The sequence below is a fragment of the Pseudonaja textilis genome, chromosome 1 (assembly GCF_049901715.1).
Source record: "Pseudonaja textilis isolate UNSWEBS1 chromosome 1, rPseTex1.2, whole genome shotgun sequence".
In the NCBI taxonomy this organism is placed as follows: Eukaryota; Metazoa; Chordata; class Lepidosauria; order Squamata; family Elapidae; genus Pseudonaja; species Pseudonaja textilis.
In genome coordinates this window covers 189,759,590-189,773,361 of record NC_141990.1, presented here as the reverse complement: position 1 = coordinate 189,773,361, position 13,772 = coordinate 189,759,590, and the positions used below count along the sequence as shown (strand labels likewise).

The 13,772-nt window shown below is 38.8% G+C and overlaps 1 protein-coding gene across 3 annotated transcripts in view; it reads left to right on the top strand.

Annotated features, from left to right (window-relative positions):
• B3GALT1 (beta-1,3-galactosyltransferase 1) overlaps positions 1-13,772 on the top strand; it is a 391,340-nt gene that overhangs the window by 340,860 nt on the left and 36,708 nt on the right. The gene's annotated exons all lie outside the window — the stretch shown is intronic.

Here is a 13,772-nt window from a genome sequence, read left to right as displayed (position 1 = left end):
GTATGGGGGTGGATGGGAGGATTGGTGAAGGTTTATCAACATCTCTTTTGTGTACCCTTTCTATTCCATTCTAATAATATATTATATATACTTCTCCCTTGCAGATAGGTTCTTCAAACTTTACATGTAAATATTCCAAGTGTAGGTATCACTTCTGTATAAAACAAAAACAAATACACTTTTCAAAAATGTTTCAGATGGGAAACAGAGCAACAGATATAGGAGTGATCCTGGCATCAGTTCATGCTATGAGAACATGAATGCCAGAGAGGCGTGGAGTTTGAGGGTGTCACTATGGGGAGTAGACACATGTTGTCGCCTCTAGGAGAATACAAAATTGTGACTCTCTTTGTTATTTATACTGTGGTGAGGACATCAAACGTGGTAAGCTTCCAATGCTGCAAAGGGCAAAATGGAATGTTTTACAGTGTGTCTTGTTTATTCTGAATCTGTTCATGATGGTGTTTTTGCTTGCTTACCTATTAGAAGATAAAAAATGGGGCTTAGCAAAAGTAGCATGCATGTGCTTCTTAACTTAGAATCCTTATGTCTCTCCCAATGTCTGGAATGCATTGCCTATTCAAGAGGAACGGAGGGACATGTAGAAGCAGGCTAAAGCCAAGATGGGAATACAAAACTGTAAATCAAAGTTGACTAGAACCTGATAAAAGGACCTGCTTTTGGCATACAGATGAACGACTAGGAATTCTGCTGTATGTGGCACACATTTTTACTTATGTTCACTGCTACTTGCAAGTAGCATCATGAGTTTACTCTCATGCAAACAGAATGGAATTATGTTGTGCTGCCTTAAAATGTAAATGGAGGCATTTATAACAAATATATCTTTGAATATCTTGGGACTTTCTGTAAAGGGGTATTTTCTCTCCCTGCAACAACCTTGCCCTTGTAATCTGTGAATGTCACTTACCACACTTACAAGCTCAGTGGATAAATGTCACATCCAGTTACATGAACGTAATGTAGGATTGTTTGGGAAATTCTAAAGTCTTTCTTCCATCCAGGTTAGGAGATGTATAAATTAATGTAGTGCAATTAGTCAATTCACATGTTTAAATATACATTTTTAACCTTGTAGACTTCCTAATGGAAAAATCATAGGTTGGATTGTTCCATTGTACTGTATATTATACCTGAATGGGTTTCCTTCAAATGAGTGATTATCTGGCTGCAATTTCCCCTCCCCCCAAAAAATCAATTGCTAATTAGTGGGAATATAATATTGTCCAAGTGAGCAAAAATGCTGCAGAACTAAGATCTGCCATAAGGGACAACATGAAATGTATGTGATTAGAAATCAAATCTAACCCTATTTTCTCCTACATTTTATTGTATTGACCTAGAAAGGAGGAAAACCCGTTTTTTTTCCTTCCGTGTCCAATTCTCAGAGATTACCTGGAGAAGTTCCTGTGGTTTTCTTGCAAAGTTTTTCCAAAGTGGTTTTGCCATTGCCTCCTTCCCAGGGCTGAGAAACACTCTGTGTCCCTTCCCAGACAAGTTGCAATCTGATTTTTCCAAATCTTTATGGCTAAGTTGTTGGTGTTTCTTGTCTCCAACATTTTTCCAAATTTTTATGGCTAAGTTGTTGGTCTTTCTTGTCTCCAACGTCTCTGTACACTGTTGTTGTTTATATATGCATGAATGGAGCAAGTGGCCAGTTTTAAGTTTCTGGGTGTTACCCTAAAAGGGGACCTGACCTGGGGTGCCCACATTGCAGCCCTGTTCAAAAGGGCCCAGCAGAGGTTATACTACCTGAGGCTTCTCAGAAAACAACAACTGAATGAAAAACTGCTGGTGACCTTCTACCGCTGCACCATAGAGAGCATTTTAACATACTGCACCTCTGTATGGTTTGCCAATTGCACAATAGCAGATAGGAAAGCACTTCAGAGGGTTAGTGTCATTGCCCAGAAGATCATTGGTTGCTCTCTCCCCTCTTTCTTTATAGCTCCTGCTGCCTTAAGAAAGTTCAAAACATCCTCAAAGATCCATCTGATTCTGGGCACCCTTTTTTTGAACTGTTACCATCTGGCAGACGGTACAGAATAATAAAAACAAGGACAAATAGGCTGAAAAACAGCTTCTATCCCAGGGCAATAGGTCTTTTGAATTCTGCTGTATAGTGCAGTGTTGGTGTGGTGTCGGGGGTTTCCAGTTCAATGTGTGAAGGATGTTTGTTTGTGTTTATTTTCATGCTCATGGTCATGATGTGCACTGAAGATGATGTTTGATTTCGTTGTACGAGGTGCAATGACAATAAAGTAAAGTAAACTACATATGTATTCAGGTTTAGTCCTGCTGAATGTTGTGTGGATAGACATGTAGCGCCACCATCATTTTAAAGGTTCATCTTAATAAACAAGATTTCAAGCTTTGAAATTAGATTGAAGGTGGAATAAGATCAAAAAAGCAGAGGTTACAGTAGAAACAGGAGACAAAGTAATGGGAAAAGATGGAATGAAGAATTTATTCTTATGTTACAAAGGACCATTTTCTTAAATGTTGGAATTTCCAGTTATGCGATAATCCTGGCATTGATATGAGCCATCTAATTTCTTAGACCTCCACCCCAATATTTTGTGATACATTTGCTGAGAAAAGAAAACACTATCGGAAACAAGCAAATGAGTAGGAGATACAAATGCTAAGGAAATCTTCGAAAAGTATCCATGGCCAGGGGCTGTCTCAATCTTAAGCTTTTCTATCAACCCCAAACTGGGCTTCTATCTCCTTCCTTCCTTCCTTCCTTTTTTCTTTCTTTCTTTCTTTTTCTTTCCTTCATTCCTTCCTTTCCTTGACCAATCATTTCTCTCCCTTCATATATATAGGCTACTTCTGCTGCAGCCAGCTGCCTGCAATTTGGCAGATCGAATCCCACCAGACTCAAGGTTGACTCAGCTTTCCATCCTTCTGTGGTGGGTAAAATGAGGGCATAAATTGTTGGGGACCATATGCTGCCTCTGTAAATCGCTTAGAGAGGGCTGTAAAGCACTGTAAAGCGGTATATAGATCTAAGTGCTAGTGCTATTGCTATTTCCCTGAAGCAGGGAGAGTAATGTGTTTGGGAATATTTGCACATTCTGTGTGTGTATAAGAGAGATTGATTCATATAAACAGAGGAGAGATCAATTAGTTTACAGGCAATTAATCATCAGTAATTATAAGGTTGTTCATGCTTCAGAAATGAAGTGGTGAAAGTTCTTCAAACTATGGCAAAAGTACAGCACCTCTCTGCTACTGATTAAAGCAACTTGAAATTTTTCAGGTTTCCAAAGGGTGAAAAAGCCTGAAAAACAAATCCTGTTGCTTTAAGAATTGCATTAACCTTAATGAATGGATTCTTTAAATCGTAAAATAGATTCTGAATGTATGAACATGCCTAGTAATTATTAATTCTGTTTATAGTTACTTTGTGCCTAAGCCCTGTCCTATTTTGGACAACAGTTTCTGATAGATAGCTCTACACATATTCATGTCTGCATATATGTTTGCCACATGCACAAATGGAGCATTTTAATGTAATGTATGTAGAAATGACAGGAGACAGGAGGAAGAGCTACAGAGTAAGCAACCATCATACCAAATTATCTTAGTCTCCAGTAGGAAAAAGGAGATGGAAGATGTTTCAGAAGGATTTTCCCTAATATTCTAGAAAGTAAAAATAAAGGAGGGGACAAATGCATTCAAGACTTGCAAGATTCTGTTACTGTAACCTTACAATAAAGGTAGTCTTACTACTCACGGTTTGTGCTTCTTGCTTTAATCAGTTTTTTTTAAGTCAGTAAACATCAGTTTCCCATTAGTAAAATAATAGTCATCCAAATTAGAATATTTAATTATTTAATTTGTTTGACATCCATCTCACCACAAAATGACTCTGGGTGGCTTACAATGTTAAAAACATTAAATGCACCCACCCATATATACATATACATATACAGTAGAATCTCTGGTCATGAACGCTTCTGACCATGACCAAATTGGGCTCCGACCAAAAAATTCACAACATTTTTTAATCTGGTGATGAACACATATTTTATTTATTTATTTATTTATTTATTTATAATTATTTGGTTTGTCAATTGCTTACAAGTTAATAGGTATAAGTAAAAACATGGTTATGAATATATGGATACATATAAGAAAAATAAAAGAAACAATAGGACAGGGATGGTAGGCACCTTGGTGCGCTTATTCACGCCCCCTACAGACCTCTTAGGAAAGGGGTGAGGTCAATAGTAGAAAGTCTAAGGTTAAAGTTTTTGGGGTTTGGGGAAGAAACCACAGAGTCAGGTAGAGTATTCCAGACATTGACCACTCTGTTGCTAAAATCGTATTTCCTGCAATCAAGTTTGGTGCAACTTACCTTGAGTTTGTATCTATTGTTTGCTCTTGTATTGTTATGGTTGAAGCTGAAGTATCCATTGACAGATAGGACATTGCAATGTATGATTTTATATACTATACTTAGATCGGACCGAAGGTGGCGTAGTTCTAGGTTTTCTAGGTCTAGAATTTCAAATCTGGTGGCATAAGGTATTCTTCAACAAGTAGAGGAGTGGAGAACTCTTCTTGTTAAATATTTCTGGACTTTCTCAACTGTGTTAATATCAGATACCTAATGTGGGTTCCAGACTGATGAGCTGTATTCGAGTATTGGTCTAGCAAATGTTTTGTATGCTCTAGTTAGTAGTGTAATATTACCGGAGAAAAAGCTACGTAAGATTAGGTTAACAACTCTTAATGCCTTTTTGGCTATGTAATTACAGTGGGCTCTAGCACTTAGATCATTAGAGATGAGTACTCCAAGATCCTTGACAGAGTTTGGATCATCAACAGGGTCTTGACTATTCAGCCTGCATTTTATTTTCTGATTTATTTATTTTTTTTGCCAATATGTAGGACAGAACATTTATTTGTTGAGATTTGAAGTTGCCATTTGTTTGACTACTCTGATACATAGTCAAGGTCTTTTTGAAGGGTAGCAGTATTGTCTGTGGTGTTGAATAGCTTTACATCGTCAGTGAAGAGAATGCAGTTGCTCTTGATATGATCACAGAGGTCATTTATGTAGAGTATGAAAAGAGTTGGTCCTAGAACACTGCCTTGTGGGACACCACTGTTGACAGGTCAGAATTTGATAAGATGCTCCCAATTTTGACCATTTGTTGTCTGTTTGACAGGAATGCTTCTATCCAGTTATGCAGGTGTGCAGAGATACCATAAGATTTTAGTTTTAGGAGTAGTTTGTTGTGTACCACTGAATCAAAGGTTTTACAGAAGTCTATGTAGATTGCATCTATTGCTTTGCCCTGATCGAGTTGTGTAGTCCATATGTTTTTTCAGTGTAAGAGTTGCAGATTGCAATATAGTTTTTTTTAAAACCAAATTGTTTATTAGAGAGTAGGTTGTTTGTCTCTAAGTGGAAGATAATGGATTGGTTAATAATTGATTCCATGACTTTACAGGTGATGCAGCATAAAGAGATTGGTCTGTAATTTTCAACTAGGCTGGAGTCTCCCTTTTTGAAGATGGGGATAACCGTGGCTTGTGACCATAGTTTTATCAAGGAGCTGGTCCTGAAAGTTTTTTCAAAGATTATGTTTAGAGGTTCGGCTATGGCAGTGGATAGTTTTTTTAAGAAGTAGGCACATATTCTGTCCGGTCCAATAGATAGAGATGGTTTTAGATTGCGTAGTGCTTTTTCAACATTGTCTACTGTAAAATCAATATGTATTAGATCATTGTAGTTGTCTGTGGTTCGACTAGGAAATACTGGTCATGATCCATTGCTGTTTACAAATACTGAGCTTTAATAGTGTCGTCATTGCAGTCTTTACCATTAGGTTCTTTCAGGGGTGGGATGGACCTTGAGTCTTTTAGTTTGTTTACAAAATTGTGGAAAGTGTGGGTGGAATTGGTGCATAGATTTTCCTCTTGTTTCATGTGATAATTGGTGCATTCAGTCTTTATCTGGTGGTATAAATTTTTGTATTGGCTTTTGAAGTTGGCAACGTGACCAGATTTGTTTTTCTGACAAAGTGATCTCTTTTTGGATTGAAGCTTCCTTATTGTTATGGGTAATCTGTTTTTTCTGTTTTTTGGAGATGCTATTGGTTCATATAGTTTGATGACTCTTTTGACTTCAAGTAAAAATATGTTGTAATGGTCTTCAACAGTATTGCATCCAGTGAATAGAAATTGCCAATCAAGGGATGAGAGATCGTTGTCTATAAGAAGTTATAATTAGGGATCACATCGTTGTGTTGATTTTTGAGTGGGCATATGTTGAGACAAAAGCCAGTCATGCTGTGGTCACTGTTGGAAAAGGGTTCTTCAATTTGTATTCCGTAAATTGAATTCAAACTATTGCAGAAGATGAAATCGAGGCAGTTATTTAGTCTAGTATTGTTGGTTACTAGTTGTTCCAGTCCCAGGTTTGTTACAGGGTTGTAGAAGGTTGCATGTATGGGTTCAGTTTTACATTCGTTTAGGGTCCAGTTAATGTGAGGTAGATTGAAGACACCAAGAAAGATAAAAGTGTGTGGGCAGAATGCTGCCCATGTTAGTAGTGTATTTAGCTTGTTTACATATTCAATGTCATAATCAGGGGCTCTGTAACATAGTAAGAATTGAAATGTGATATTTAAGGACAGTTCACAGACGATGGTCTCAGGAAGAGCAAGCTCCTGGGTAACTTGGATGTTTTTTTAGATGTAAGGACTTTTTTAATAGAAGATAGCAATACCACCTCCTCTACAGATTTCACAATCTGATTGGTAAATATGATAGTCTCTTACTGAGGTAATGGAGTCATGGAGAGGTGCATTGAGCCATGTTTCACAGACAAATATGATGTCGAATTTAGCCATATTTAGTAAGAGGAGAAATTCAGGTATTTTATTCACAAGGCTTCTTGCATTGAGTAGCTTGCATTTAAGGCCAGTTGTAGTTGGAATTGAGATAGGTCGGGGTGTGCATGTCTAGTTTTAGTGATGGTGGGTTGGATGAGGTAGGGTTGGATGTGGAGTTGTGGGTTGTGTGACTTACTTTTGATACAATCAGTGCAGTAGTCAATGTAGAGATCCCTGTTTTCTAGATGTCTTTTTGAGTTCCTTGCGGAGTTCAAAAGAGCGGATTCTTTGTAGTATGGATAAGTCTGGTCTTGAGCAAAGTTTTTTGTGGCTGGGATTGGTTTTTGTAATGGTGTTTATTGTATGAATGAATATGCGTTTGCTGGACTCATTTTTGCAAACAACTCTACAAAATTTTGGGCCCACCAGGCCATCATTGTATTTGGACTGGAGTGGTGATCAAACATGACCCCTGAAATTCCTGAAGATGAAATGTTAGAAGACAAAGAAATCACCAAAGTTATGGAACAAATTATGGTCGTGACTAGAGGTACATACACATACATACAACATACTGCAAAAATATAAATTATGATCAAAAGATGGGAGGGGAGGAAGCAGGATGCACGGGGGAGCGGAGGTGGGATCTGCTATTGATCCTTCAACCACCTCCACAATTGAAGCCCCAAGCCAACTGGCAGACCCCCTCCCTCCATTGACCACAGCCAGCTCTATCTTGCCAGCAGATAGGGTCACTCCTTCATCATTCCTTCACCCATCACTGCCATTAAGAGATTTCTAATTTCAGCCAAAGTTCTGTAGCAACAAATGCCTGATTGTCTGTTGGGTTTTGCCATCAGCCATTGAGCACAAGGACCATTAGGGAGGGAGGCAGGGAAAGAGGACAGAGGTCCCTTCTGTCATTAGATCTGTGGTTTTTCTGGGAAATGTAGTTGGCAGGCACAGTGGCATTGAAGTGGCCACAACTTTGCCAACTTTCATTCCATCAGATTAGTGGGTTCTGTCATTCTGTGAGTTAATCCATTAAAGATACCTTGGTTCGAAAATTCTTGACCTACATGATGCACCAGTTCAAGGTTAAGAAACACAAGAGTCTTTATATACACACGGAGACACGCATGCACAAACACACACACACTCCTTCTCACATACACTCAAGCATTTAACAACTCGTGTTTTAAATTTGTGTACCAAATAATTCACACAAAGAGTGATTTAATAGGCAGCAAATGGAGACATTTTGGAAACTCTTGATAAACTCTTTGAAAGAAATCTTGTAGATGGTTTACACTCTTTGTAACAACTAGGCTAACATTTAGAATAACCACTCAAGTCTTGCATAGCAGGCTTGTGGTATACACAAATCAATAGCAACCTCTTTACCCATGCTTATTAACCATATTTCAGTAATACTACTTGATCTAGGGCTGGACAGAAGAGAGATGGGAAACAGGAAAGGGACAACTATATGAAAGAATAGATGGAAGGTTAGGAGTTAATACAGGATTTTATTTTACCTTAATATTGCTCTCCCCAAAGAAGAGAAATTACAGATAGGACTGGTAGATTCATTGCATTCTGGTGGCAAGCGAGAGCAGAAACAAATAGATCTAGTCTGATTAAAAATACCCCTAGTCGTATATCATGAGCTACAGTTCAGAATCAAAGAGGAGTGTTTTTTCAAAGTTTCATAGGAGAAATATCTCCCAAAGAATAAACATATATTAGCTCAGATCTGCAGCTGTGGTCTCCCACCCACCCACCTCCTCTCTGTAGCAATGACATTATTCAGACCAAAAGAAGCAAACTAGGTAATTTATTTGTTAAGACAGGCAGTCAGAGTTCAGAGAGGGGTGGAAAGAACAAGAAAATCTCTGCTGTTTTGGTAACCAGGTCTGTAGTTCAGAATTAGTTGCATTAGCAAATTCTTTGGAACTTGCCCCAAAATGGCAATGAGGCAAAAAGATACCACGAATCCAGTACTCAGTCCTCCTTGACATCCCCAGAAACAAATAAGCATAGAAAAATACATTACTTCAAGGATGTATTCCTACTTCAAGGGCCCATGCTTATGACACCCTTGGATTGGGCCAGCAAGGGTTGGTTGTAGGAATTCCAAAAATTACCAACAGAGTGACCCAACAAATCCTGAGGAGATGAAATTGTAAATAACTTTACACAGGGTTAAAGTAACTCCCATCAATCAACCATATTATGCAAAGCAGTGATTGTGAGATTAATCAACTCTCCATCCAAGCGTTGAATCCACCTTTCATCCAGTTATTTTTTAGTTAAAATGCTAGCGAGGCCCTGTAATAATGGAGCTTCTCTAGGCATCTCATCATTATAATATAGGTAGTCCTCAACTTACGATCACAACTGAGCCTAAGGTTTCTGTTAAGTGAGACATTTGTTAAGTGAATTTTATCCCGTTTTACGACTTTTCTTGCCACAGTTGTTAAGTGAATCACTTAGCTACCCAGTTGTTATGTGAATCTGGCTTCCCTATTGGCTTTGCTGGTGATCACGTGACCGACGTAAATATGGATCAATTGCCAAGCATCTGAATTTTGATCACATGACCATGGAAATACTGCAATGGTCGTAACTGTAAAAAATGGTCATAAGCCACTTTTTTGAGTGCCATTGTAAGTTTGAAAGATCACTAAACCAACTGTTGTAAGTTGAAGACTACCTGTATTTCAGTTTTCACTTATCCCCCAGGGCTACATGGAGTGCAGATAAATGAACATGAAGTGGCCATGAAGTAGGTAAACCCACCCTCCCAACAAGAAGTGTGACGGAAGGTCAGTTCCAACTCCATCTCATGGGTTTTTTTTTTCCTGTTTCTCCGTACATCCCTCCCCCTCCTTTTCTCTCACTTGTGAGGGGAAAGACAAGAGAATTGGGGCAGAAGCAACATCTTTCTGGTGTCTTTCAAGGCAGCTGGGAGGACTACAAATATGGCATCCATTGAACTTGCCCTGATCCTAGGCTGCTGCTAGACAGGGATGGATCAATGGTGGGAGGATGGAATGATTACATCATTGTAGCAGGAGCTGGTTTTCCTAGTGGTAGGAGCCATTCTTGAAGAAGCAGCTTTCAAAGAAGACAGGACAATGGTGGGCATGGAAAGCCCATTCACCCAGCTCATTCCAACTCCAGTCTTTAACCTGTCCACTTTAGTGGAGTGCTATTCCAACGTAGTAAGTCTTTTATGGATTAAAAATAAATCAATTCAACAACTACCCATCTTCACGGGCAACGTGTCCTAATACATGAGACCTTAGTGTTTTCCTGATGTAGGTATTGCTGGACTTTTTTTTAAAAAAAAAGAGCAACCTTTTCTACTTGTCTATTCCTAATTAATAGATAAGTGCTCTTCTTTAATATAAGTGACACTCCTTCCCAATATCATCTGTCTTTGAATAGTGTTACTACCATTTCTACCCAATGGTAAACATGCTTTTCTGGCCATGTTTGAGTGGGGGGAAGAGTTCAATTAAAGATGAATGTTAGCAAGTTCCATTGGCTGCTTATAAGTAACTAGTCCATTGGGAGCAAGATCCCCAAATTTGGATCCCTTATTGTTTTTATATCCCTAGCTTTTGCTAGATACATTATCTCCATGCTTGTAGATGAGCTTTGTGAAACACAAACTGTTCACTTTTAACGAAGCTGTGAAGGTCTGTGGGCAGGCTTCAGCCCTCAAGGTCCCTCCTGAGGTTTTGCCATGATGATAACAGTAATCCATCATCTGTCAGCCCTGAAGCCATTTTGGGCTGAAGCCATTTTGGGAGCATCTTAAGGGCTGCCACAGCAAGTCCGGTTAGAGCTGTGGGAACATGAGGGGGGAAGGTAGAGATAGATGGGGGAAGTGTAGCCAAAACAACATTATTTCCCATGGGAGCCATGGACGTTCTATCAGGTGTTGGAGATGTGTGGACCAAAGCCAGCCAGGATTGGGGCTGCAACCTGATTGGACCATATGATGGACGTGTGAACTGGGGGAAAGAACTTTGGGGTTTTGATTAGGGTGGGAAAGACCTTAGGTCCTTCAGAGTTGGGTTTTCCCCAGCTGTGCCAGTATGACATGCCTAATAAATCTATGCTTTGAGGAATATGTCTGCCTTGGGAGTTTTGATTCCATTGGGTATGTTTGCTGGAACCCTGACATCATCACTGGCTCTTTTTAATACCTTGGGAATGTCTGCTTCTACACGCAGTAGGAAATTGCTCCAGGTTGTTGCTGTCCCTCGCAGAGAAGCGCTGTCTTTCCAAGGTGCACTCTCAAGCCCAGCCATCACTTCCTTCCATCTTGATCTTTAATCCCGTTGAATCCACACCCACCTAAAAACACATGAGATTTTTCCAAGGAGCCAAACAAGATTTTAGCAGCTGGAGATCCATTTGTAGCAATAACGGAAGAAGAAAAAAAAAAAAGTAGCATGAGTGGTATTAATCAAATTAGTGACTGAAATATGCTAACTATGAATGACATTGTCTAATATTTATGGCAGGAATATTTCTGCAAAGGACATTTGTGGGAGTAACAACTTCTACTGAGCAGCAGTGGTGACAATTATGATAATATTGATGGTTATGATTATGAGGAAGAATAAATGATGATCCTGTTTGCTAGCAGGTAGTGGCAACTGCAGTCTAATTGTAACTAATTCTTCCCATTTGTAAGCATGCTATTCTCAGTCAAGTACAAATGCTGCCTTAACCATCACCCTTAACTGCCCCTTTAACTGCCTTTTCAATTTTAGCTTTAAAAAAAAAACACCTTTCTTTTTCAGAACACAGCTCTCATCTTTCTTCTTTTCCTCCCTGTTTACAGTTTTGTATTCTCTCAAAAGATTTTCTTCCTAATTTTCTACCCTCTTTTCCATATTAAGAAACTTGCCTCAGTTAATTATTGTTGTTTTCCTTGCTAGCTTCTGAGGCTTAATTTTCTTCCAAGACTCACCAGGGCTAAAATCTGTTTTCAATGCAAGGCCTCATTCTGGTAAGGAATTAATGAGGTATCAATTCTCATTAAATCTCTAATTTAAGGATCATGTAGAGACAAAATTAAAACTACTTCATTTCCCAGACTTGACTAAGAACAAGTCTGGTGATACTGATTCAGTCATATATTTTCAAATGTACAGTATACTCATAATTAATTTGATGAAGAAGGACAGCAGGACAGAAGTTCAAACTAGATATAAACAATATGTCAAAAGACATTGGGGGGATTTTTGAATTTAGGTGTGAGGGAAAAATAATATTTTGGAAATGGTGCAGAAAGAAACAGTTTTCAAGGGATAGATTTTATTCAGAAATCTATATACACGAATATTGTTACAGGTAGTCCTTGACTTACAACAGTTCATTTAATGACTGTTACAAGTTACAACGGCACTGGAAAAAAATGTGACCTATGACCTGTTTTGCAAAGTTATGACCTTTGCAGCATCCCCATGATCCTGTGATCAAAATTTAGATGCTTGGCAACTGGTTCATATTTATGACCGTTGCTGTGCCCCAAGGTCACAGAAGGTTTTGCAATCTTTTGACCAGCAAAGTCAATGGGAAAGCCAGATTCACTTAAACATCGGGTTACTAACTTATCAGCTGCAATGATTCACTTAACAACTGAGGCAAGAAAAGTCATAAAATGGGTCAAAACTCACTTAACAAATGTTTAACTTAACAATAGAAATTTTGGGCTCAATTGTGATCGTATGTTGAGGACTACCTGTATAGCAGGCTCCTGTTTTAACCATGTGTGAGAGAGGGTGTCCAAATTATGAAAACAGTGTGGCCTCTTCTACAATTACTCCTTACTTTCCTCTTCAGTTCTTTCGCTTGTAATATTTGAGGGGCATGCCTAAAACTAGGAGATCTCCCATCCAACTTCTAAGCAGGTCTTATCCAGCTTAGCTTCCAAGCCCAGACAGAGTTGGACAGATGGACACTATCTTCTAAAACAATAGCATCCTCTTACTAGGTGGTTTGGGGATATTCCATCTTGCCCCAAGTGACATCACATAAAAGTCACATGTGATGTGACTTGCCCTGAGTCACATCACATGTATTGTGGTAATTTACCTTTGCTGTTGATAGCCATCAGGAGAAAACAATATTTGTATATAAGCATCAATTAAACAAGCCTTTAGAAAGCTAGGATAGCAGAATGACTTGCAGTCATTGTGAAGAAATACGAGGTTCTCCAGATGTCGATGAACTAAAATTTCTAGCAAACTTCATACTAGGAAGGTTGGGTAAGGCAACTAGAATTGAGGTTTGACAACATCTGAAAGGCCACATTCCCCATCCCTGACTTACGGTGTTATTCTACCATGTTTCCTTGAACATAAATCCCCCCTTTTTTTTAATAGGACATATTTTCAAATGAGTGCATGGGGTTCAGATAATTATTACAATTCGGATTGTGGATCAGGTAGTCTCAGAATGCTGACTTCAGAAATGATCTTCAGTAAGTCACCCCCTACTTATTTTAATAGCACCAACCTGTTTTACAAGACTACTGTAAAGTCTGTTCTCAAGGGGTTAAGGTGTTTCTGGAACCCCTATCAAGCCTTTAATGTTGTTTCTGAGGTGCATGTTTTAAAATAGTGTCATAAAAACATTGTAAGCTGTCCAAAGTCATTTCAGAAGCAAGTGGCCCTAAAAGATCAAGTAAATTAATAAATCATGGAAGTATTATGTATTGTGGTAATTTACCAATTAGTGTCAAGACTGACTCACACTTTCACTATATTCCACTTTGCTCATAGCTTGACAGAGAAAAGGATGATGGTGGAATGGAATGAATGCAAGGGTGCGGAAATGGCATCCAAGGATCGTCAGTTCCCATGAGACATT